The sequence below is a fragment of the Palaemon carinicauda genome, chromosome 40, assembly GCF_036898095.1.
Source record: "Palaemon carinicauda isolate YSFRI2023 chromosome 40, ASM3689809v2, whole genome shotgun sequence".
NCBI classification, from domain to species: Eukaryota; Metazoa; Arthropoda; class Malacostraca; order Decapoda; family Palaemonidae; genus Palaemon; species Palaemon carinicauda.
In genome coordinates, this window is record NC_090764.1 from 23,569,442 (window position 1) to 23,596,393 (window position 26,952).

The 26,952-nt window shown below is 41.9% G+C and overlaps 1 long non-coding RNA gene across 4 annotated transcripts in view; it reads right to left on the reverse strand.

Moving 5' to 3' along the window:
* The window catches only part of LOC137631602 (uncharacterized), a 58,084-nt gene that overhangs the window by 11,957 nt on the left and 19,175 nt on the right, over positions 1-26,952 (reverse strand). For all 4 annotated transcript variants that reach the window (XR_011041917.1, XR_011041918.1, XR_011041916.1 and 1 more), the window contains exon 3: positions 13,438-13,572. This is a non-coding gene — a long non-coding RNA (uncharacterized lncRNA). The remainder of the gene's footprint in view (positions 1-13,437; positions 13,573-26,952) is intronic.

Here is a 26,952-nt window from a genome sequence, read left to right on the forward strand (position 1 = left end):
GAATTACGGATGTTATAGTTACTTTGAAGATATATTCATGATATGGACTGCATAATATTGCCTATGAGCCAAATTGAGTATACGAAGTGGAGATAACACCCATTATATAAGAGATTTAGCGGGATTTATTACGTAAAATTCTTATCCAGAATACCAAATGTCACGAATTACAAAAATTAACACACACTTTAAAGAAAAAGCAAAAAGTTAACAGTCAGCAGATGCAGCAAGAGGTAAGTCTGTACATCTTGCAACCAATACAAAAACTGGGAGCTTTGCCGACTGTCGTGAGGGCGAGGCTTACCCTCCACCTGCCAGCAACTACAACCACCTTATTAATTTTCAATGACCATTCCAGCTTTGCTTAAATCATACTATTATTAAAGAAAGCTTGTTTGATTGGGAACAAATACATTTTTCATAATGCATCATATGGTCAAGAGATAAGTCTAGTTCTCATGAACAAAGTTCCATATAAGAACTAAAAAGATTCACATCACGGACACTACATCCTGCCAGTAAGCTAGAGTAGATATTTGCATAATAAATTTATTAATGATAGTAAGTAATTTATAATAATCAAACAAAAAATACATCAATAAAAAAACTATAGATCGTTCTCATTATCTTTACATTATTATTACCACCGTCACCATATTTGTAAAATCAGGATGCTATAACTCAAAATGGCTCCAACAGGGAAAAATAGCCAATTGAGGAAAAAAAAATAAAGACAGAAACTACAAGATAAATAAAGAACAATTACAGTAATATAAAATACCTTAAGAACATATCATTCATAATAAACTAGAGACTTAACATTACCCTGTTCAACAAAAATATTCACTACAAATTTCAACTACCAAAGTTCCACCAATTCAGCTGCCTTATTAGGAAGATCATTCCATGATTTGGTGGTAGCTGGAATACAACTTCTAGAATACTATGTACTACGGAGAAGGCACGACTATTAGAATTAACTGCCCACCTATTATTAAGGAAAGGATAGTACTGTCTGGGAAGATCTGAATGCAAAGTATAGTCAGTTATGAATAATATTATACAACTTGTACAAAGAACTAACTGAACAACAATAGCAGATATTAATATCTAGACCAGGAACAAGAAACCCAAAAGACCACATGTTCTTGTCCAACAAATTAAGATACAACATACAGTTAAAATATAGTGATTATACACAACCTGAAAATAAATTTAAATATCACTACAATCTATTAATGGAATTCAATGGTCTCATCCATCTCCATTGTAATATAGTAGAGAACTATTGAGGGACCCCAATATTTCTTAGAAAAATTTAAGGGAAAATTTCCAGCTTTTACAAATACCTTCATGATTCATAAATACACAATAAAATACTCTTCTTTGCATGGCACTTTACTACAGTATATAGTAATTCTCTAGTCATCTCATTGTAAAGACTATCCAAAGTTGTTGATTTTCTGGGCATAAAATCAAACTGACTCAGGTTTTATTTAACCATTTTTCTCAGAGGATAATGTGCGAATGAAAATGGACAGTTCATTTAGTTCTTGCAATTCCTGGAAGTTCATTAATTCCGACTAGCATCTACACATTGGGAACCTACTCCATTTATTAAATTTGGAGGCTAAATTGTTTATATTTTGTCAACAATCTCGTCCTATTAATTTACATACTAATCCATACATTCAAACAAGTTATTCAGGCATACTGTACATATATCTTAGATATCTAGCCATAGCATTTTTGTAGTAAATGGCCACCAGTCATACTAAACTGTATACTAAAATATATAGTTTCATGGTCATGAATACTTCCTCGCATTACACAAAAATCACATGTTTACCAATGCTACAAAGTTTATTATATGGGAATCACACAATCACAACTAACTCAGGTTTTAGAAAACACATAGCTAACACCATTACTGATTCATAAACTGTATATCTCTAAAAGATTGTCATAATTGCTATTCGGTTGTTTATATCAAGGGCACATGGCTTCATAGCCACATTTCAATTCAGTTAATATATACCATGGTCAGCTGGGAACATAATCAACTATACTTCCTAGGTACATGGTATCCAGTGCTATGAGTTATAAAAATTACATAGCCATATTGCATATTAAAAACACAGTATGAAGTTTTATTTACCTTAACTTCCTCATCTAAGCTAGTGTATTTACTTGCATATAACCTTGTCATATGGTAATTACTTCTACATACCCTAATCATATACTTTATGTTTGATGTATATAAAAATAAACTATTACAAGTGGTCACTGACACTAATAACTGTTATATCCTATACGAACATTACTGTATATACAGTACAGTACTATCAAACGTCACAGAAATTTAGGGTAAATGTTCTGTGAAAGCTTACTCTACCCAAATTAGGTCATTATAAGGCAAGGAGCAAAGAGAAAAATTAAAACAAAATGAATACGTGAGCAATAAATTCTGTCTATCTACCATGTCCCTTCTAGTTTTGGGAGGTAACCGCCATCCAAAAACTAACAAAATAGGAGCTTTTCCTCCAGGCCTGATGAGGACTCTGCCACATTTGGCTAATGCTGCAAGGGTGCCAAAGCCCACCCTTCCCCAACTTCCACCACAAATGAAAGTTTCCTATACCAACTCCCCCAATGCCGCTACATCATTGGTCACCAATATGACCCGAGATGGCAGCAAAACCTATCTGCACTGTGTTACAATCGCTCGCCATTAATTTCTTTTCCCAGAATGCTCTTTTGCCTTTCTCACATCTATCCTCCTGTCACCAAGGCCTTTCTTCACTCCATCCATCCACCCAAACTTCGGCTTTCCTCTGCATTCATCACCTTCTTCAGCTGACCAACCATTTTCCATCCTCTCTAATTCAAACCACCTCAACACATTCACACCTACTCAAGCTGCTAATTCATTACTCGCACCCTTTCTTACCCTTGCTACTTCATTCCTGTCCTTATCCAACCATAATACACCAGGCATACTCTTTAGACATCTTGAACACTTAATTTCTATCTCTCCGTCACTTTCATTCCCCAAAACTACAATCCTTACATCACATTGGTACAACCCCTTTCTCATACAGAACTCTTTAAATTCATCCCTAACCCACTATTCTTTACAAATCCTTTCACTGGCCCTAACACTTTACATCCTTCATTCATTCTCTGGTGTTTATCTGCTTTGGCTCCACTATTTGCAGCAACAACAACAAGTAATAAATGAACACGGTATATTACATTATGTAATTAAGGAATGAAATGAAACTGGAAAAAAGAATTTATTCCCCCAGAAACTGAAGGAACTAAAGAACTTAATATGTAATGACATCAGGGACGAGGTTGAAAAATGTACTGAAGATGGTGCTACTGTATAATTTTTTTTTCTACTGAAAATTTAAAAAGCATTTATAAGGACTCCAATACAATCAATCTCATTGGTGGCAAATTGCATTTTTTACAGTGTTGGACATGGTATAATCAAGCATTCTTCAGTACCTATGACATGAACATTTGAAAAGCAACTTTTGGAAAAAACTTGGATAAATGAAAACTAAAAAAATAATAAAGGGATTTTGACGAAGGAAAAATCTATTTCTGGGAAGAGGCCTGTGACGCCCGGTGAGAAAGGTCCTTCCTTATACCTTTCCTAATATAAATCTTCCAAATATACTAGAGAAAGATAAAAGCATGGAATGCAGAGGTTACAACCCTCGCGCGAACACCTTGTAGGTGTCGTGTATTAAACAAAGGCGTGTGTAAACCACTATTCACAGGTTGTCTTCCATTTAGATAATCCCTTCATCAATGGGGAGGGCCGTGACAGGCCCTAGATAACATGGTTGAACTCCCCAACGACACCTACCACGCGCGCCTTCTAGGACATCCTTCTGCAAGAACATATGGCTTGGCAAGGAAAAAGAGGGGTGGGGTCCGTATCAAATAACCGGGAAGGGTTTCACCGGGCGTCACAGGCCTCTTCCCAGAAATAGATTTTTCCTTCGTCAAAATCCCTTTTCTGGGGGGCCTGTGACGGCCGGTGAGAATGTACCAGAGAATGCCTTCCAAGCCCAATAAATTAATAACATAATAAGGAGAAAACAAACACCATGTAAGGCAATAATATAATACTGTAAGTAAACATAAATCATAAACTAGCCATAGGCATAGGGGATGTAATGCTAAAATAATATGAGGACCAGGGATCACCTGAGTGTCCCGTCGTGAAAGGAATCAACCTTACATGTCTAAGCATATCTAAACTTTACAGGAATGGTAATTACAATAACAGTTAAATCATAACAATTAAACATGGCAAAATAACTTAGGGCTAACGAACCACCCAGGAGAGTGGCGACGTGGTGTGAGAGGTGGTCAGGAGGGAGGAGAGAAGAGATGGAATAAAGAAATAATCAGAGATTAATGGGGGGAGATAAGACTCCCCGCTGCAACCGTAGGGTATTTAAGGGCCTGTAAGTTCTTTAGATAGTGGCGTTTGAAAACCATAGGAGATTTCCAACCCGTGTATTTTTTAAGGTCTTCAAAGTCCATGTTCTGGAAGTAATTGATAGAGGTAGCTATTGACCGTATATCATGAGCATGGGGAAATGATTCCGGGTTAGCATGTTTAATGAAGTAGAGGATTTGTTGTCTGATACCTTGAATGGTCAAAGTACCACCTTGTTCCCTGATAAATAAGGGGCCAGACGAGCGGGTGGCAGATCTAGCTAAAAAGGTCCTGAGAGTAGTGACTGGACACAGCGAAGGATCCTGGGGAAGAGAGATGATCTTCCAAGGGGACCACCTATTTTGCGGGTCCTCATTTTTTGCTAGGAAAGCTCTGTCTGGGGTAAGCAGTACTTCGCCTGTAGGGAGGAAATCTATGTTTTCCGGGTTACGTGAGAGCGCTGCTAGTTCTGAGATTCTAGCACCTGAGGCCATAGCTGATAGAAATAACGTCTTCCTAAGCAGAGTGATATAAGAGCAGGACTCGTTGTCAGTGTCCGACGCGAGTTTGAGGACATTGTTCAGAGACCAAGAGACTTTTTGTGGCCGATCCAACGGCCGAAGCCTAGCACATGCTTTTGGAATAGATGAGAAATAGGAATCAGCTAGATTAATGTTAAACCCAACCAGGAATATCTTCTTCAAAGCTGACTTGATGGTAGTTATAGTGCTAGCTGCCAAGCCCTTGTCAAATAAGAACCTAAAGAACGAGATGGCTAAATTCGGAGTCATACGAGTGTGGTCTGAATTCTTTAAGAAACCTGCTAATTTCTTAACAGCCGAATCATATTGACGAATTGTCGAGTCCCTTTTGTCCGCTTCGATGAAGAGAACGTTTTCCGGGTCAATGTTTGCGTCTTTATGAGCTGCAAACTTCATAAAGTCCACAAAGTTAGGGTTTTGGCTATCCTTGAGGAATCTGACACAGTCTGTGTTTGAATTACTTGGGTTAGTTTGGGGAATGGAATCCGGAAGGGTCGGAGTTTCAGCTCGAGGAGGAGAGGAAACCAACTGCTCTTTGGCCAGTGAGGTGCTACTAAGGCCACTGTCCCCCGGAAGGAGCGTAGTTTGTGCAATACTTTCATTAGAAGATTCACTGGTGGAAATAGGTAAATCTTCCTCCAATGGTTCCAATCCAGGGTTAATGCGTCTATGGCATAAGCCTGAGGGTCCATGTTTGGTGTCACATAACAAGGAAGTTTGTGATTCATCTGAGTTGCGAATAGATCTACCTGAAGGCCCGGAACCAGCCTGAGTATCCACTGGAATGAAATTATGTCCAGAGACCATTCTGATTCCAGTGGTTTCATCCTGGATAGTGAGTCCGCTATCACATTCTGGACTCCCGCTAGGTGGGTTGCTGACAGGAACCAGTTCTTTTCTGCTGCCAAGGTGAAGATAGTGACCAGGATCTGATTCAGGTTGGGCGACTTGGATCCTCCTCTGTTGATGCAGTGTACTACGGCTGTGCTGTCTGACACTACTCTGATGTGGGTCGACCTCGGAGGAGAGAGCCTCTTCAGGGTCAAGAACACTGCCATGGCTTCGAGAACATTGATGTGGAAGTGTTTCATGGCGGGTGACCAAGAGCCCTGAAACATCTGACGTTCGTAGTAACCCCCCCATCCACTCAGAGACGCGTCTGTATGAATTGTCACTTGTGGGGGTGGGAATTGAAGAGGAACCGATTTGGAAAGGTTCTTCGATTCGGACCATGGCTGTAATCTCATTTTCAAGACAGAGGGGATTTTCGAGACCTTGTCTCTTAAAGGTACTGTGGCTCTCTTTCTCCAAACTCGATTGATGTCTTTGAGTTTGGCTTTCAATAGGCGATCTGTTACTGAGGCGAATTGCAGAAGGCCGAGGATTCTTTCTAAGGCTCTTCTGGACACCTGCCTGTGTTTTAGAAAATTCTTGACCTTGGAAGCTATTTCTCTTACCTTTTTGGGAGGTAGAACCAGCTTGTGCCGTGCAAGGTCCCACTGTATGCCTAACCATTCGAAGCGGTCTGATGGAAGTAGGCGGGATTTTTGGAGATTGACCCGAAATCCCAGGTTGGCGAGAAAACGAAGTACTTTCTTCGTAGCTCTGTTGCACTCCAGGGCTGACCGAGCCCAAATAAGCCAATCGTCCAGATAAGCAACGATCTGAATCCCTTGGTTCCTGAGTTGTTCTAGCACCGTCTCTCCCAGTTTCGTGAATATCCTGGGTGCAATGTTGAGGCCGAAGGGCATGACTTTGAATGCAAAGGCTTTCCTGCCTAGACGGAAACCTAGGTAAGGAGAGAAGTTTCGAGCTATTGGTACGTGATAATAGGCGTCGGTAAGATCGATAGAGGTGGTGACGGCCCCACGGGGAAGCAGGGTACGTACCTGAGAGATGGTCAACATCCGGAACTTGTCGCAGAGGATGTAAGAATTTAGCTTTGACAAGTCCAGGACCACTCTCAATGCCGACGAGCCTTTCTTCGGAACTGTGAACAGGCGGCCTTGGAACTTCAGCGATCGAACCCGTTTGATTGCTTTTTTCTGTAGTAACTCGGTGGTGTACTCCCTCAGAATGGATGTGGGTCTCTGGAAGAAGGTCACTGGTGGAGGAGGGGAACCTTGTGACCATTTCCACCCCAAGCCTTTGGAGACTATGCTGTGAGCCCACGGACTGAAGGTCCAACGGTCTCGAAAGTGGTAAAGTCTCCCCCCTACCGGAACTATATCATTGCGAGGGAGTGAATCTAGGTTCTTTCCCTCCTCGAGAACCCCTTGTCCTAGGTCCGCCTCGTTGACGGAACTGTCCTCTAGCCCTGTAGCTACCTCTCTGGTGTCCACGAAAGGGACCTGAGGGTCCGTAGCTAGGGATGTATGCGGGTGAGGGCATCCAAACGGGGTTGGGTTGGGTACCTGGGGGAGCAGTGAGGTAGACCACCTGTTGAGGGTGTTTCGGCTGTAGAGGAGACGAAGCAGTGGGAGACTGTGAAGACGAGTGGGCAATCGACGATTGTTGGTAGTGACCTCGGCTCGTCTTGTAAGGGGCAAACCTCTGTTTCTTCCTGAAGAAGTTTTGTTTTTGCCCTTCAACCCTCTTTTTGGCAGTGAGGCCCCACCTCACTTGCAAATTTTGATTTGCTCTCGCAGCGTCTTGTAGTACCTTGTTCACCTCCTCCTGAGGAAAAAGGTTCTTACCCCAGCAGGGGGAAGCTATCAGCCTATTCGGTTCATGCCTGATCGTGGCCTCAGAAAGAACGTGCTTCCTGCAACTAACCCGAGCCGAACAAAACTCGTGTAAGTCGATTTGGAAGGACAGAGACAGGTTCTTTGTGAATACCCGGAACATGGTCTCGGTCGGGTAAAGTGAAGTTAGGGACTCCACGGAGGTAATGGAGTGGAGAGACCTAGCCAACCTATTCCGTGCCTCAAACTCAGTCTTGAGAAGAATATCTGGTAATTTAGGAAGCTTCTCGGAGAACAGATTAGAGGCACAGTCTGGGTCTAACTTCCCTACTGTGAAAGTAGCGGGGGCATCATCCCAGATAGTAACGGTACTCGGAATGAGCATGGAGGTGGGATCGGTCTCTTTAAGAGCTGGCATGGCAGAACCTTCTTTGATAGCCTGAAAAGTAAGAGCTGCCACTTTATCTGTAATAGGCAAGGTAATACCTGGAGAAGCTGTAAATATGGTGTAGGCTCCTTTGTGTGGGGTGAGCTTGGAATTAGTGCAACCCCAGTCTGACAACGTCCTGGCCCAGAAAGATTGGGCCTGCTCTTTAGGGAATATTACCGTTTCCTTCGGTACCTTGTCTAACCTAACCAAGGCATGTTCTTTCAATCGGACGAAGCCGTTGAATGGGAATTCTAGTCCCGGAGGGTAAAATTCTAAGTCCTCTAGAGGACGGGTGCCTATGCCCTCTAAAGTTATGGCACCATCAATATATGGAGCATGTAAGGCAAACCTCCAAGGGTTGTTTTTCTCGAAGGGAGGTAACTTCGATGCGTCCGGGGCTGAAGGAGGGGGCATCTGAGTTCCGGAACGGATGAGACTTGCCACCATATCTTTGAGCTCCGTCATAGCTCCTCGGTCTGCCCTAGTCTGTTGAAGATATTGTTGTATCTGCTCTTTCACAATATCCCTGACCATGGCGGCGGATAAAGGGGGCTCCCGAGCTTGATCCTCTAACGAAGCCCTGGACTTAGTAGACTTTGACTTCTTAGGAGTCACGGTTTTAGGTATAGCAATATGAACATCAGGATCCTTTGAGGGTCCCGGAACCGGTGACACTGATAATGGCAAAGCTGAAGGCTTAAAGGTACGTAGTGGCTTCACCTTGGGTCGTACAGGAATGGAGGAACCTAGAGGAGAAGCCGTAGGTTTATCAAAGCCGTGAAAGGAAGTAGAAGAGGAAGGAGTGTGGGGTGAAAGGGGGTCCACCAACTCAACACCACCTACCTGCTCATCCATGGGTTCCTCGTCCAGACCTAGGTAGGGCTCGGCCTCCGTCACTAAAACCTCTTCCTCAGTTAGAATGGTTTCTCTAATCACTTCAATTAACGGGGCCGCTGTCTCCGGTGGAACTGCTGCAGTAGTAGAGCCTGGGAATAGGCGAGAAGCCATGTCTCCATCAAGAAGATAGGGTGCGCCAGCAGGCGCATTCCTCCCAAACCCTGACACCCAAGGCCGGAGAGTAGCTCTCGCCTCCCTGAGAGATTCATCATCAGCCTGAAAGAGGAGAGGGAATTAATGATGAAGTCAAAACTGAAGTCAATATACAAAGAGCAATTAATTCTTCGCAAAGAATATTAACAGGGACACTAGAACCAACTTACCTCCTCGCTCAGAAGTAGGGCTGACAGCCCATAGCAGAGCATGCATGCCTCCGGAAACCATATCGTATAGGGGGCTTGTCCCGGTTCCCGAGAGAAGGATATGGCGCAATGGGCATGGGCCCGGCATAGATCATGGCCCATGGGATCAGTAAAGGCAGCGGAGCAGCCCCTGGCAGTGCAGCGGACTTTCTGTAAAAAGAAAGAAGACATAAGTCTGGATGTTCCTTGAGATTCTTGTCATTGACTTATGAATCAGAAACACTTAAATCTTAATTAATGTGTGAGTATGGTAGTAGCTAACACCTTAATAAAATAGGAAATTATAATAGAAAACCAGTAACCACATAGCATGAATCTCTAAACTTCATCGATATCACACTGTTAACTCCGGTTCTGGACTCCTGCTTGATCTCTGTTTTTACCGGAGGTCCGGTAGCAAAGGCCCGTCATCGTGATATCGTGACCGTCTCCGGTACGATAACATTATCCTCAATGAATGAGTTATCTCCAGTGAAGCCGGAGATACGATGAAAACGGGGGCCTTAACTGTGTAATTGTGATCAAACATGACAAAGGTTCGTGTGTAAAAGGCTTCAGCCGGAGTCCGAGTGCCGGATTTCACCGTTGCACTCCAAAAATCTGCTCCGGAACGATAACTAGTTCTCACCCAATGAGTATCCATTATAGCGGAGCATAACTCAAGGCGGAGCCAAGCATAACTCAAGGCGGAGCTAAGGGTGTCGGTATAAAACGACCCCAATTAATGACTCATACACTAACGTACCTAATAATAGTGTTAGCTATATTAACAGTAACCACATCAATAAATCGTTTATAATATTAAACGTACTATCATCAATTCTGATACTGAGAAGAGGCCTGAATAACCCGTGATCGTATAAAAACGGAGAACGGGAAATTCACCTCTCTTACTCAAAGAAAACGAGAGAAAGGATAACTCATACCTGTAGAACAGGAAACGAGCACTCTATGCTTTCGCTCTCAAGGTTACATATTAAAAATTAACATCACACAATAAATAAGAAAATTAATAAAATTGATTGCTTTTCTTAGTAATAGTAATAACGAAGAATAACGACAACGTAACAAAAAAACAAGGATATAGTCTAAAACGAACCCTCCAGGAGGGTACAAATTAACAGACTAAATCGCTAAGCTTTAAATCGTTACTATGCTTTAAAACGCTATCTTAAATCGCTATTCTTCGTAGGTCCAAATTGGACTTGCAAGCAAATAAATACCATAGTAAAAATTAATAATAATTAATGATAACATAAAAGGCCATAAAACGTAAGTGATATAACCTATCTGACAGAGTACCAGATGGGCAAAATTAACTAGAAAATTTACCGAAGCGAACATACCCAAAATGGCTGCCGATATCTCGGCAGGACAATCGCTTCCAAAACTAAAAACCACCATAATGGAAATAGAACAAATGCCCGGTACTGCCAAAAGCTGCCAAAACAAACTATGGTACTTAACATTGGTAAGGGTGAAGTAACAACGTCAGTCATGTTGAAATAACGAGAAATTCTTCGAAAAAACACTGTGCCCAAAAAAACTATTCTTGCTTCAAGTCCAATTAAAGAAGGATGTCCTAGAGGGCGCGCGTGGTAGGTGTCGTTGGGGAGTTCAACCATGTTATCTAGGGCCTGTCACGGCCCTCCCCATTGATGAAGGGATTATCTAAATGGAAGACAACCTGTGAATAGTGGTTTACACACGCCTTTGTTTAATACACGACACCTACAAGGTGTTCGCGCGAGGGTTGTAACCTCTGCATTCCATGCTTTTATCTTTCTCTAGTATATTTGGAAGATTTATATTAGGAAAGGTATAAGGAAGGACTTTTCTCACCGGCCGTCACAGGCCCCCCAGAAATCTATTTTATCGATACACTTTGCCACCTATGCGAGTTTTAATAGACACTGCGTTTGTCCTTATTTCAGTTATCTTAGGGTTGGACAGGGACTCTATCACAGAGGTATCACCAACTGTCATTTCTAAGCTTTAACTTACTAAATCTAGGGAATAACTCCAGATGGAGAAGTTAGATGAATAGCATCTACATACTAGCACTTTATGTACTAAAGATTAAGATGCAAATCTATCTATATTAAAATACTAATCTTTTACTTATAATCTCACTATTCATAAGATAAACAGACCATAATAAGGTATAGTTAAGTACCGGTATAAAATATTATACAAATCAAGTACTGTACCTTTGTTCTGCATTATGGCACTAAAAAATTAGATTTGATAACTATGAAACTGTTTTTCTAAGACTAAATCATTCATGCTCAAGCTGCACTAGCTTACAGTTAATAAAAAAAAAAAAACAGCCTATTTCTTGGCACTAATGGATACAAAATACATATTAAAACCAGGTATATATAAGGATGTTCTCCCAATATTTAGCCAGATGGCTCTCACTGGGCATTCATCTTTCACCATGACAAGTAAAGCTGTGGTACCCGATTTACCAGATACTGTTGAGTATATAATTTTTGCAAATAATTCTTAATACAACATTAATCGTCTTTTAAAGTTCATGTTGGTCATGAATTTTGCCAAGCCAGATTCACCAGGGAGATCTCTAGTCATCAAGACAGTTCTGGCCTCTTACTTTTAAGCAACCTTTCTTCATCATCAACAGACTAAACTGGTAATCTGTACCCATAGGTAGAGGATACCAATATAGTTTCATCTCCAACAAGAACAAGCAAAAATAAGGAGATAAAATTTTGAAAAAATAGTTCTTTCTCTGTAGTAGCCACAGAGTAACCAAAATTACCTGATTAATGACTACTGTTTACTATCTAGCCTAGCAATAACTACACTTAGTAAAAATTGTAACTTGGGTTACTTTATAATCAAGTATGCCTTTAAAAGAATGCAATTGAACTCTCCAGAACTCCAACTGTCAGAAATAAGTGAAGCACATACCTACCTCCCTTTAAATCTCAAACAGCATTTACAGTATTATAATAAACACTCTTGTTGGGGTAAGGTCTGAGCAAATTATGAGACAAATAAATAAAAACTTCACCGTGGTGGAATTCAGGAAGTGAGATTGCAGGAATGTTCTAGTTTTGAACTTGATCCAGCTACATTAAAAATTAAGTCCAATTCCCATTTCTGGAGGCCAAGAGATGGCTACCAATACCTTGGTTGTTTCTTGTGGAGTTCTATCTCTAATATACCAACCAATACTGTGCCCCACAGCTTCATATTTGCAAGCACAAATTGCAACACAAGGTCCTTTCTCAAAAATTACTGAGAAAATTAAAATACCTAAAGGTAAAACTGAAGGATGATGAATTTGGAGATAATTCATATTCAAATGTGACATAACAGTGAGGCTAGAATAAGTCCCCCCCCCCCCCCCTGCTCACAGAGTAGTCACTTTGATTTTCAACTGCCGTGCACTCCAACTTTGCTTTTATTTCTCCTACGTAAAGGATACATGAAATAATATTTCAAGGGGATGTAAAGTAAAAGGATAAAGTGTGGGTAGAGTTAAGGACTGAGGTGACATTAAAAAAACTCTGATAATTCCTAAACTGGACTGGACGGGGTGTACTAAAATAATTATCTCCAATCAAAATGGGTAGGCTGCTCTGGAAAAAAACAACAACACCCTGTAAAGTACTGGCTAATCAAAGGGAAACAAGAAAAGATGTAAGTTATCAAAATATCCCACTTGCGTTGGAAGGCACTATTCATCCTGGGCATTAGTGTATCTTGAAATGTTAAGTTTTTACATTAGCACAACGCAATTTATGGCTGTAAGAAATTCCAATAGCTTTACTCTTTATAATTTCTCAGGTTTGAGTTTTTTGAACTAAGGACTGCCAAGAGAACTCCAAAGGAATAACCAGATTCCTTTTACAGAGGCAGTATCAATATTCCTATTTTCTTCTTAAACCTGGAATAGGTATTGTTATTTAGCCAAACCCACCGTAATGAAAACAAATTCAAAATTCTTGTTATATACCTACCAGTTTTCTGTATATAAAAAGACTACTAACAATACACTAACCTACTGACTAGATAGATAAATATAACTTACAAATAAAGATTTCTTGGCCCCAAAAATTTTATAAATTTGGATATTGGGCTAATTAGAGAATTGAACACAGCTTCTTGGATCCTAGAGTAGTATTTCTGGTTGAGCAGAAGTGTTTTGGACATCTATAGATCATCTCTGAAATGATAAATAAAAGGTAAATCGTTTCTATAAAGTGAAAAAATTTCAATTCCTTTTTGTAACAAAATTAAGTTGGCAGTGGCTGACTTTCCATAGAATAAAATCATATCTTCCTTAACAGTTGGTTTTAGAGGGCAAAGTTTAATCATGGTTATTTCTTATAAAAATCATATGAGCTTTAAATGAATGATATTTAAGCCTGAAAATCTCCCAAAAATGCAACAAAATCTATAAGGAATAGGAATACTGTACATAGAGATAAGCCTGCTCATCTGTCAGACATGCTAGTAAAGTGGGATCAAACCACACTAACATATAGCAAACTCAGCATCATGAAATGGAGGAAGGATATGTTAACTTAAGAGTGATGCCTATCTATATATTCCTCAATTCGGATGAAAAATCGACGATGGCTGGTTGGATGTTTTACCACTATTTTGCAACTACAGAATTACAATCCTGATAGAAAATAAATTATTCTAAAATTCACCAATGTAGAAAATAATAAAATTCTAAGTTTTATTAAGAAAACAAATCATATATGCATTTATACTTACTGCACAGTACTCCTATATATACACACATTCACATTTTTTCAAGTATAGCATATATATTTTGATCATTTACTGTTGAAAGGACACAGTATTTAAAAGGTCTAAATTTTGAGCAGTTTGAAAATCTTCCTCTTAATCTCAAGACTAAAATGCTTTTCCGGTTGGCATTAGTTTTAGGTAAACACAAGAGAACTACAAGTACCATCTGTTAAAGCAGGCTTTGGGGAACAAACAGATGAATTTGTCCTCTCATACTTCCATTCAAAGCAAAAAAATATTTCAAGGCTAAGAGTTTACCTCAATTTGTTCACATCTTTTCTATAAAATTGGATGAAAGCACTTTAGTTGAAAACAGGTTTCTTTGTGCAGTAAGAACCATTCCAAATTATTTGGACAAAATTACAGGTACTTAGTGGTAGTGTCTGTAATTTGATTTGTGGGATTAGGGTACCTAATTGCCCTGTGACCAAAAATGCAGTCTCATTCCTAGCTAAAGGTTTGGCCACATAAGCTTACAAAGAATTAGATCAAAGTCTAAGAAATGGCTTTGTAAGTGAACGTACATATTAGGAGTGCAACTACTCCTCTTATTTTTATAGAAATCTTTCTTTAAAAAGTTTTAGTAGCAGGTCAATAGTGTATCAAGTCTGTGTTAAAATATTATCTTAAAGAACACTTGCCTGTTTATGAAGATTGCTGGGCTCTTGGCTTCATATTGGCTACTGAAAATGTGGTCTAAATTTTGAGTTCAGTTAATTTACAACTTATCTGCTATCATATGGGTTTTCATTTAATTAAAAGATTTGTAATCAAAAGTATCTTGGATAAAAAAAAACATCATTTAAAGAAACTACTGTCAGGTACTTTAAATGGTTTTAGTAAGCAATCTGCAGTCCTGCTTTACTAACCATAATTTGTGGTGCTGTTAGAATTAACCTAGACCAGGTAAGTAAATCTCAACCATGGTAACTTAGAATTGTCCTATCTCTTTCCTTCATTGGCATCACACCTCTAAGTGTAGGGGAGTAAGCAATATGAACATCATGGGAGGTTCATTGAAGTATACACAATTTTAAAATTTATTTCTATACTCACTATGTTCACATACATGACCCCTCCTCCCCTATCAAGATAATAGGGCTAGTTACTATTTTGAAACTGAAAAGTCAAAGAAATTCTGGTGTGTTGTGGACTTCTTCCCAATTACAGAACTTCTAGAATGTCCTATTCCTTTACCCTGGGCACATATTTATTGAAGGAAAAGAAATTAAAAATTTTCAAAACTTCTGGGAAAATGTTGATTAAACAGAGCTTCAAGAGCAGAACCAATATGAACATCAGGCAAGTTAAGAAATAAATATTAAAATTTCATTTTTTGTGGTTTCTTATGGAGATATTTAATTTGGTGTTCAAACAAATAGGAGTTAGAATAGCCTTCAGGATTTAAAGTTCAATGTCCAGGGTACTACTGTACATTATGCATGTAGGAGTGCCTCCATAATGGAAAATTCTGAAGAAAATTGTAGAAATTGCTTATAGTTAGATCTAGAAGATAAATCCTCAAAAATAGTTAGTGCAGTACTGTACTTGGATAATAAATTTATCCTTCATATATTATCACCTGATTATCTTTCATAAAACGGTTTCAGATGGGGGGGGGGGAGCCCAAACAAGGGATTTTGACGAAGGAAAAATCTATTTCTGGGGAGAGACCTGTGGCGCCCGGTGAAAAGAGTCCTTCTTATATATCTTTTCTGATAAAACTTTCCAATTATACCAGAGAAAGAAAAAAGCATGGAATGCTGAGGTTACTACCCTCGCGCGAGCACCTTTTGGGTGTCGTGTATAAAGCAAAGGCGCGTGAAAACCACTATTCACAGGTTGTCTTCCATTTAGTTAATTCCTTCGTCAAAGGGATGGGCCGATACAAAGGTCCTAGCCAACACCACCGCCACGACGCGAGCGCCATCTGAACAACATCCTTCTGTAATGGTCATGACGCCTTGGAAAGGAAAGGGTGGGATCGTGTAAAATAAAGGGGGAAGGGTTTCACCAGGCGCCACAGGTCTCTCCCCAGAAAAGGGATTTTGACGAAGGAAAAATCTATTTCTGGGGAGAGACCTGTGACGCCCGGCGAAAAAGTCCTTCTTTGTACTTTTTCTGATATAAATCTTCCAAATATACCAGAGAAAATTAAAAGCATGGAATGCAGAGGTTACAACCCTCGCGCGAGCACCTTGTTGGTGTCGTATATCTAAAAAGGGCGTTTGTAAAACACTATTCACAGGCTGTCTTCCATTTAGATAATCCCTTCATCAAAGGGGGAGGGCCGTGACAGGCCCTAGAGAATACAGTTGGGTTACCCTACCGACACCTACCACTCGCGCTCACCAGGTCATCCTTCTGCAAGAACATATGGCTTGGCAAGGAAAAGGGTGGGTCCGTACAAAAATAATCGGGAAGGGTTTCGCCGGGCGTCACAGGTCTCTCCCCAGAAATAGATTTTTCCTTCGTCAAAATCCCTTTTCTGGGTCGACCTGTGACGGCCGGCGAAAAAGTACCAGAGAATGCCTTCCAAGCCCAATAAATTAATAACATAATGAGGAGAATACAATCACCATGTACGACAATACTATGATATAATAAAGTAATCGTCCAATTACCAACCAGCCAAATGACATAGGGAACGTAAGGTTAAATAATAATGACGACAAGGAACCAACTGAGTGTCGAATCGCAAAAGGCATCAAACCTTACATGTCTAAGTATATCTAAACATTAAAGGAACGGTAACTACAATAACAGTTAAACCATAGGAATTAAACATGGCAAATATCATAGGGCTAACGAACTACCAAGGAGAGCGGCGACGTGGTGTGAGTGGCGGGTAGGAGGGAGAAGAGAAGAGATGGAAGAAAGGAAGAAGAGGAGATTAATGGGGAGAGATAAGGCTCCCCTCTGCCATCGTCGGGTATTTAAGGGCCTGTAAGATCTTTAGATATTGGCGTTTGACAACCATAGGGGATTTCCAACCCGTATATTTTTTTTTAAAATCATCAAAGTCCCTGTTCTGGAAGTCATTGTTGGAGGCATCTACTGTCCGTATATCATGAGCCTGGGGAAATGATTCCGGATTAGTATGTTTAATGAAGTAGAGGATTTGTTGCCTGATACCGTGAATGGAAATAGTACCTCCTTGTTCCCTGATAACCAAGGGGCCAGACGAGCGGGTGGTAGTTCTAGCTAAAAAGGGGCTTGAGAGTGTGACTGTACACGGAGAAAAATCCTGGGGATGAAGAATAATCTTCCGAGAGGAGCACCTATTTGCGGATCCTCATTTTTTAGCTAGGGAAGCTTTGTCTGGAAAAGGAGTACTTCGGCTGAAGGGAGGAAATCTATGTTTTCCGGGTTTCGTGAGAGCTGCTAGTTCTGATGTTCCATCACCTGAGGCCATAGCCGTTAGAAATAAAGTCTTCCTAAGAAGAGTGATATAAGAGCAGGATTCATTGTCCGTGTCCATCGCAAGTTTGAGAACACCGTTCAGAGACCAAGAGTCCTTTTGTGGCCGAACCGAAGGTCGAAGCCTAGCACATGTTTTTTGGGGTTGATGAGAAATAGGAATCAGCTAGGTTAATGTTGAACCCAACAAGGTAGATCTTCTTCAAAGCTGACTTGATGGTGGTTAAAGTGCTAACTGTTAGGCCTTTGTCAAATAGGAACCTCAAGAAAGAGATGGCTAAATGCGGGGACATACGAGTATGGTCTGCACTCTTAGGGGACCTACTAGTTGTTAACGGCCGAATCATATTGGCGAATTGTCGAGTCCCTTTTTGTCCCATTCGATGAAGAGATCGTTTCCGGTTCAATGTTCGCATCTCTACGAGCTGCCAACTTCCTGTAGTCCACAAAGTTAGAGTTTTGGCTATCCTTGAGTAATCTGACACAGTGAGTTTGGATACTCGGGTCAGTTTGAGGAACGGGATCCGGATGGGACTGAGTTTCAACTCGAGGAGGAGAGGAAACCAACTGTTCTTGGCCAGTGAGGTGGTACTAAAGCCACTGCGCCCCGGAAGGAGCGTAGTTTGTGTAAAAGTTTTTAGAAGATTCCCTGGGGGAGATAGGGAAATCTTCTTCTAATGGTTCCAATCCCGGGGTAATGCGTCCATGGCATAAGCCCGAGGGTCCAGGGTTGGGGTCACATAACAAGGAAGTTAGTGATTCATCTGAGTTGCGAATAGATCTACCTGGAGGCCTGGAACGAGCCTGAGTATCCACCGGAATGAAATTATGTCTAGAGACCATTCTGACTCCAGTGGATCCGTCCTGGATAGTGAGTCCGCTCTCACATTCTGGCCTCCCGCTAGGTGAGGTGTTGACAGGAACCAGTTCTCTTCTGTTGCCCAGGCGAAGATAGTGACCAGGATCTGATTCAGGTTGGGTGACTTGGATCCTCCCCTGTTGACGTAGTGTACTGCGTCTGTGCTGTCTGACACTACTCTGATGTGGGTCGACCTCGGAGGAGAGTCTCTCTTCAGGGTCAAGAACACTGCCATGGCTTTGAGAACAATGATATGGGACTGTTTCATGGAGAGTGACCAAGAACCTGAAACATCTGATGTTCGGAGTAATCCCCCCCATCCACTTAGAGACGCGGCTGTATGGAATGTCACTTGTGGAGGTGGGAATTGTAGAGGAACCGATTTGGAGAGGTCCTTCGGTTCGAACCATGGGCGTAGTCTCATTTTCAAGACAGAGGGGATCTTCGAGACCATGTCTCTTATAGGTACTGTAGCTCTCTTTCTCCAAACTCGATTGATGTCTTTGAGTTTGGCTTTTATTAGATCTGTTACTGAAGAGAATTGGAAAAGTCCGAGGATACTTTCTAAGGCTCTTCGGACACCTGTTTGTGTTTGAGAAAATTTTTTGATCTTGGAAACTATTCCTCTTTCCTTTTGGAAGGGAGAGACAACGTGTGCTTCGAAAGGTCCCACTGAATGGCTAACCATTCTAAGCGGACTGATGGTTGCAGGCGAGATTTTTTTTTGGAGATTGACCCGAAATCACAGGTTGTCGAGAAATTGAAATAATTCCTTCGTAGCTCTGTTGCCTTCTATGACCGGCCGGGCACAAATGAGCCAACCGGCCAGATAAGCAATGATCTGTATCTCTTGGTTCCTGAGTTGTTCTAACACTCTCTCTCCCAGTTTCGTGAATATCCTGGGATCAATGTTGAGGCCAAAGGGCATGTCTTGAACACAAAGGCTTTCCTGCTTAGGCGGAAACCCAGATAAGAAGAGAAGTTTCGAGCTAAAGGCGCAAGATAATAGTCGTCGGTAAGATCGACAGAGGTGGTGACGGTCCTACGGGGAAGTAAGGTCCGTACCTGAGAGATAGTCAACATCCGGAACTTGTCGCAGAGAATGTAAGAGTTTAGCTTGACAAGTCCAGGTCCACTCTCAATGCCGCCAAGCCTTTCTTCGGAATTGTGAACAGGTGGCTTTGGAACTTCAGTGATCGATCCCGTTTGATTGCTTCTTCTTGAGTAACCCTGTGGTGTACTCTTCCAGGATGGGAGTGGATTTCTGGGAGAAGGTCACTGGTGGAGGAGGAGGACCTTGTGGCCATTTTCACCTCAAACCTTTAGAGATTATGCTATGAGCCCACAGACCGAAGGTCCAATGGTCTCAAAAGTGGTAAAGTCTACCCCCTACCGGGACCACCGCGTTGTGAGGGGGTGAATCTAGGTACTTTCCTTCTCCGAGCCCCCTTTTTTCTAGGTCCGTCTCGATGGCGAGACTGTCTTCTACTCCTGTAGCTTCCTCTCTGGTGTCCACGAGAGGAGCCTGAGGGTTCGGATCTAGGGCTGTATGCAGGTAAAACATCCCAACGGGGTTGGGCTGTGTACCTGGGGAATCAGTGAGGTAGACCACCTGATGAGGGGGATTTGGATGCATAGACGTCGAATCAGAGGGAGGCTGTGATGACGAGTGGGTAACCGACTATCGATTCCTGTCTGATAGAGGCCTCAGACAAAACGTATTTCCCACAACTAACCCGATCAGACCATCAAACGTGTAGGTCGAATTGGAAGGGCAGATCTTAGAATTATTGTACCCCCCAGACTGACAACATCCTGGTCCAGACAGATCGGGCCTGCCCTTTAGGAAATAATACTGTTACCTTCGGTACCTTGTTTAACCTAACCAAGGCAATCTCTTTCAATCGAACGAATCCATTGAACGGGGATTCTAGTACCTGGGAGTAAATTCTAGGTCCCCCAGAGGGAGGACGTCTATGCCATCCAGATTTATGGTACCATCTATATATGGAACATGTAAGGCAAATCTCTATGCGTTGTTTTTATCGAAGGAGGTTACTTCGATATGCCTGGGGCTGTAGGGGGAAACTTCTGAGTTCCTGAACGGATCCGACTCACTACCATACTTTTGAACTCCGTCATAGCCCCTTGGTTTTCCCTAGAATGTGTTGCTTTTAGCAGTCACGGTTTATGCAGGGTAACATGAACATCAGGATCCATTAAGGGTCCTAGGTCGGTGACGTAGGTAATTGCAAAGCTGAAGGCTCAAAATTCATCCCCACCTACCTGCCCGTCCATGGGGTCGTCGTCCAACCTTAGAGAGGACACTCTGAGGAGATAGGGACCTCTAGATGGAGCATTTCTTCCCAACCTTGATAACCAAGGGCGGAGAGCCTCTCTTGCAGGCCAGAGAGATTCATCATCATCCTGACGGGAACCATGTAGGAGAACCTTCTGTAAAAGAAAGGGGACATAAGTCTGGATGTTCCTTGAACTTTGGTTAGTGATCCTATTCACAGGCTGGGATCAGCTGTATAACTCATAAAAATCAATTTTAAAGAAAAATCATTTAATGTACTATCTTTTGGGGTATAGTTGACACTTGTATTCATGAAATGTGACACTGTTGGCGCATCCGCCACAGGTTGGCCACCCCTGACTCAGACGTTCAGAACCGGGTCTAACATTATTTACTGGCTATTAGTATTCTATTGATTCATCTGTTCACTGACCAGAGTTTCAAGGAACAGTAGATAGCCTCTCATGGCATGGTTAGTCTCGACCCGGCCCTTCATTAGAAGGGGCCAACGTTTGGTTCCCAGTACTGAGTGGAAACTTATTTCTATTTGAACACTATGTTGTATGGATATTTATTCATATTTAGGCATAGTTAGAATTGAATATGCATAAATAAAGGCATAATCAATTTATTTCTATTTGAACACGATGTTGTATGAATATTTATTCATATTTAGGTATAGTTAGAATTGAATATGCACAAATATAGGCACAATCAATTTATTTCTATTTGAACACTATGTTGTATGGATATTTATTCATATTTAGGCATAGTTAGAATTGAAAATGCATAAATATAGGCATAATCAATTTATTTCTATTTGAACACGATATTGTATGAATATTTATTCATATTTAGGTATAGTTAGAATTGAATATGCACAAATATAGGCACAATCAATTTATTTCTATTTGAACACTATGTTGTATGGATATTTATTCATATTTAGGCATAGTTAAAATTGAAAATGCATAAATATAGGCATAATCAATTTATTTCTATTTGAACACGATGTTGTATGGATATTTATCCATATTTATACATAGTTAGAATTAAATATATGCATAAATATAGGCATAGTTATGTTCATATATTTTTATTAGGACTTTCAAGAATAACTAATGAATATTACCAACGCAAATTCAAAGTGTCATTAAAGTAAGTACAGTTTACTTTGTATTCATGTTAAATCCTTTCCTTTACAGCAAAACAAGAGATTGGCCACCCGTGGTCTGAGTGATCTCTGTCTGTACCGGAGCTCCGGTAACAATCCCCGGTACAAAGGTCCGTCATAGTGACAACGTGAACACCAGAGGAAAACTAATATTAACCTCAATGCTGATCGCCTGTACGATATCCGGTTAAGCCGGAGATTCGATGAAAAGGATCGTAATAACGATATTGTGATTATTTATGAAAAAGGGGTTCATACCCTGATTCTGATTGATCTCTATTTGTAACGGAGAACTAGTGACAAAGGTCCGTCATCGTGAAAACGTGATCCTCAGCGGTACGATAACATTCTCTAATACTGAATGTTTGTGTTATCTCCAGTGAAGCCGGAGATTCGATGAAAAAGGGACCGTAATAATGAAACTGTGAAGTCTTCATCGGTATCACATTGTTAACTCCGGTTCTGGCCGTCTGCTTGATCTCTGTTTGTACCGGAGATCCGGTAGCAAAGGCCCTTCACCGTGATATCGTGACCGTTCCCGGTACGATAACATTAACCTCAATGAATGATTGTGTTATCTCCCGTGAAGCCGGCCGTAACGGTGTAATTATGATCAAACATGACAAAGGTTCGTGTGTAAAAGGCTTCAGCCGGAGTCCGAGTGCCGGATTTCACCGTTGCACTCCAAAAATCTGCTCCTGAACGTTAACTAGTTCTCACCCAATGAGTATCCATATAGCGGAGCATAACTCAAGGCGGAGCTAAGGGTGTCGGTATAAAACGACCCCAATTAATGACTCATACACTAACGTACCTATTAATAGTGTTAGCTATATTAACAGTAACCACATCAATAAAAACGTTTATAATATTAAACGTACTATCATCAACTCTGATACTAAGAGGAGGCTTGAATAACTCGTGATCGTATAAAAACGGAGAACGGGAAATTCACCTCTCTTACTCGAGCTAACAAAGAAAACGAGAGAAGGGATAACTCATATCTGTAGAACAGGGAACGAGCAGTCTCTGTTTTCGCTCTCAAGGTTACATAATAAAAAACTAACATCACACAATAAAACAAGAACATAATAAAATTGATTGCTTTTCTTAGTAATAACCAAGAACGAAGAATAACGACAACGTAACAAAAAAACAAGGATATAGTCTAAATCGAAGCCTCTGAGGCGAGTACAAACTAACAGACTAAATCGCTAAACTTTAATTCGCTATTCTTCGTAGGTCCAAATTGGACTTGCAAGCAAATAAATACCATAGTAAAAATTAATGATAACACTAAAAGGCCATAAAACGTAAGTGATATAACTTAGATGACAGAGTACCAGATGGGCAAAATTAACTAGAATATTTACCGAAGCGAACATAACCCAAAATGGCTGCCGATAACTCGGCAGGACAATCGCTTCCAAAACTAAAAACCACCATATTGGAAACAGAACAAATGCCCGGTACTGTCAAAAGCTGCCAAAACAACCTATGGTACTTAACATTGGTAAGGGTGAAGTATCAACGTCAGTCATGTTGAATTAACGACAATCACTTCGAAAAACACTGGGCAAAACACTTATCAACTTTGCTGGCAAGTCCAAAACAGAAGGATGACCTGGTGAGCGCGAGTGGTAGGTGTCGGTAGGGTAACCCAACTGTATTCTCTAGGGCCTGTCACGGCCCTCCCCCTTTGATGAAGGGATTATCTAAATGGAAGACAGCCTGTGAATAGTGTTTTACAAACGCCCTTTTTAGATATACGACACCAACAAGGTGCTCGCGCGAGGGTTGTAACCTCTGCATTCCATGCTTTTAATTTTCTCTGGTATATTTGGAAGATTTATATCAGAAAAAGTACAAAGAAGGACTTTTTCGCCGGCCGTCACAGGTCGACCCAGAAATAGATTTTTCCTTCGTCAAAATCCCTTTTCTGGGTCGATCTGTGGCGCCGGGTGAAAATGTACCAGAGAATGCCTTCCAAGCCCAACAATAACAACTAATTTAATGAGGGGAGAGAAACAACACCATGTAAAGAAAATCATAAATAATTAAGGTAAACAAACATGATAACAGGGAAGCCTCCGAGTATCAGAGGAAACATGCTACAAAACTGACATGGCTAAGAATATCCCAACCCTATAACAACGGTAATCAATAATAGTTACAAACATAACCTGATATGTAATAAACTTGGGGCTAACGAACCACCAAGGAAGCGGCGTCGTGGTGCGAGTGGCGGGTAGGAGGGAGAAGAAAAGAGATGGATGAAAGGAAGAACAAAAGATCACTGGGGAGAGAAAAGGCTCCCAGCTGCAACTGTTGGGTATTTAAGAGCCTGTAAGTTCATTAGATAGTGGCGTTTGAAGACCATAGGAGATTCCCAACCCGTGAACTTTATAAGGTCATCAAAGTCCATCTTGTGGGGGCAATGATCCCGGATTGGCTTGTTAAATGAAGTATAGGATCTATAGCCTAATACCACGTATGGGAATGGTACCTCCTTGTTCTCTGATAAACAAGGGGCCAGACGATCGGGTAGCAGTCGTGGCTAAAAAGACCCTGAGAGTGGTGACCGGACATAGAGAAGTATCTTGGAGAAGAGGAATAACTTTCCAAGGGGACCACCTATTTTGGGGGTTAACGGCCGAATCATATTGGCGAATTGTCGAGTCCCTTTTGTCTGATTCGATGATGAAATCGTTTTCCGGTTCAATGTTCGCGTCTCTACGAGCTGCCAACTTCCTGTAGTCCACAAAGTTAGGGTTTTGGCCATCCTTGAGTAATCTGACACTGAGTTTGGAATACTCGGGTCAGTTTGAGGAACGGGATCCGGATGGGACGGAGTTTCCACTCGAGGAGGAGAGGAAACCAACTGTTCTTGGGCAGTGAGGTGGTACTAAAGCCACTGCGCCCCGGAAGGAGCGCAGTCGGTGTAAAAGTTTTTAGAAGATTCACTGGGAGAGATAGGGAAATCTTCCTCTAATGGTTCCAATCCCGGGGTAATGCGTCCATGGCATGAGCCCGAGGGTCCAGGATTGGGGTCACATAACAAGGAAGTTTGTGATTGATCTGAGATGTGAATAAATCTACCTGGATGCCTGGAACGAGCCTGAGTATCCACCGGAATGAAATTCTGACTCCAGGGGACTCGTCCTGGATAGTGAGCCCGTTCTCACATCCTGGCCTCCCGCTAGGTGAGGTGCTGACAGGAACCAGTTCTTTTCTGTTGCCCAGGCGAAGAAAGTGACCAGGATCTGATTCAGGTTGGGTGACTTGGATCCTCCCCTGTTTCCGTAGTGTACCTCGTCTGTGCTGTCTGACACTACTCTGATGTGGGTCGACCTCGGAGGAGTCTCTCTCTTCAGGGTCAAGAACACTGCCATGGCTTCGAGAACATCGATATGGGACTGTTTCATGGCTAGTGACCAAGAACCTGAAACCTCTGATGTTCGGAGAAATCCCCCCATCCACTTAGAGACACGGCTGAATGGAATGTCACTTGTGGAGGTGGGAATTGTAGAGGAACCGCTTTGGAGAGGTTCTTCGGTTCGGACCATGGGCGTAGTCTCATTTTCCAGACAGAGGGGATTTTCGAGACCTTGTCTTCTTATAGGTACTGTAGCTCTCTTTCTCCAAAATCGATTGATGTCTTGAGTTTGGCTTTTATTAGGAGATCTGTTACTGAAGTGAATTGGAAAAGGCCGAGGATACTTTCTAGGCTCTTTGGACACCTGTTTGTGCTTGAGAAATTCTTGATCTTGGAACCTATTCCTCTTACTTTTGGAAGGGAGAGACAACGTGTGCTTCGAAAGGTCCCACTGAATGGCTAACCATTCTAAGTGGCCTGATGGTCGCAGGCGAGACTTATGGAGATTGACCCGACATCACAGGTTGTCGAGCAATCAAAGTAATTCCTTCGTAGCTCTGTTGCCTTCTATGGCCGGCCGGGCCCAAATGAGCCAACCGGCCAGATAAGCAATGATCTGTATCTCTTGGTTCCTGAGTTGTTCTAACACTGCCTCTCCCAGTTTCGTGAATATCCTGGGATCAATGTTGAGGCCGAAGGGCATGTCTTGAACACAAAGGTTTTCCTGCTTAGGTGGAAACCCAGGTAAGAAGAGAAGTTTCGAGCTATAGGCGCAAGCTAATAGCGGTCGGTAAGATCGACAGAGGTGGTGACGGTCCCACGGGGAAGTAAGGTCCGTACCTGAGAGATAGTCGTTTGATTGCTTTTTCTTGAGTAACCCTGTGGTGTACTCATTCAGGACGGGAGTGGATTTCTGGGAGAAGGTCACTGGCGGAGGAGGAGGACCTTGAGGCCATTTTCATCTCAAACCGTTAGAGACTATGCTATGATCCCACAGACCGAGTCCAATGGTCACGAAAGTGGTAAAGTCTTCCCTCTACCGGGACCACCGCGTTGTGAGGGAGTGAATCTAGGTCCTTCCCTTCTCCGAGCCCCCTTTTTCCTAGGTCCGCCTTGATGGCAGGACTGTCTTCTACTCCTGTAGCTTCCTCTCTGGTGTCCATGAAAGGAGCCTGAGGGATCGGATCTAGGGCTGTATGCAGGCAAAACATCCCAACGGAGTTGGGCTGTGTACCTGGGGAATCAGTGAGGTAGACCACCTGATGATGGGGAGTCAGATACAAAAGCGTCGAACCAGAGGAAGGCTGTGATGACGAGTGGGAAACCGACTATCGATTCCTGTCTGATAGAGGTCTCAGACAGAACGTACTTCCCACAACTGACCCGATCAGACCAACAAACGTGTAGGTCGAACTGGAAGGGCAGAGCCTGGAATTATCGTACCCCCCAGGCTGACAACATCCTGGTCCAGACAGATCGGACCTGCCCTTTAGGAAATAATACCGTTACCTTCGGTACCTTGTCTAAGCTAACCAAGGCAATCTCTTTCAATCGAACGAATCCGTTGAATGGGAATTCTAGTAACTGGGAGTAAAATCTAGGTCCCCCAGAGGGAGGACGTCTATGCCCTCCAGATTTATGGTACCACCTATATCC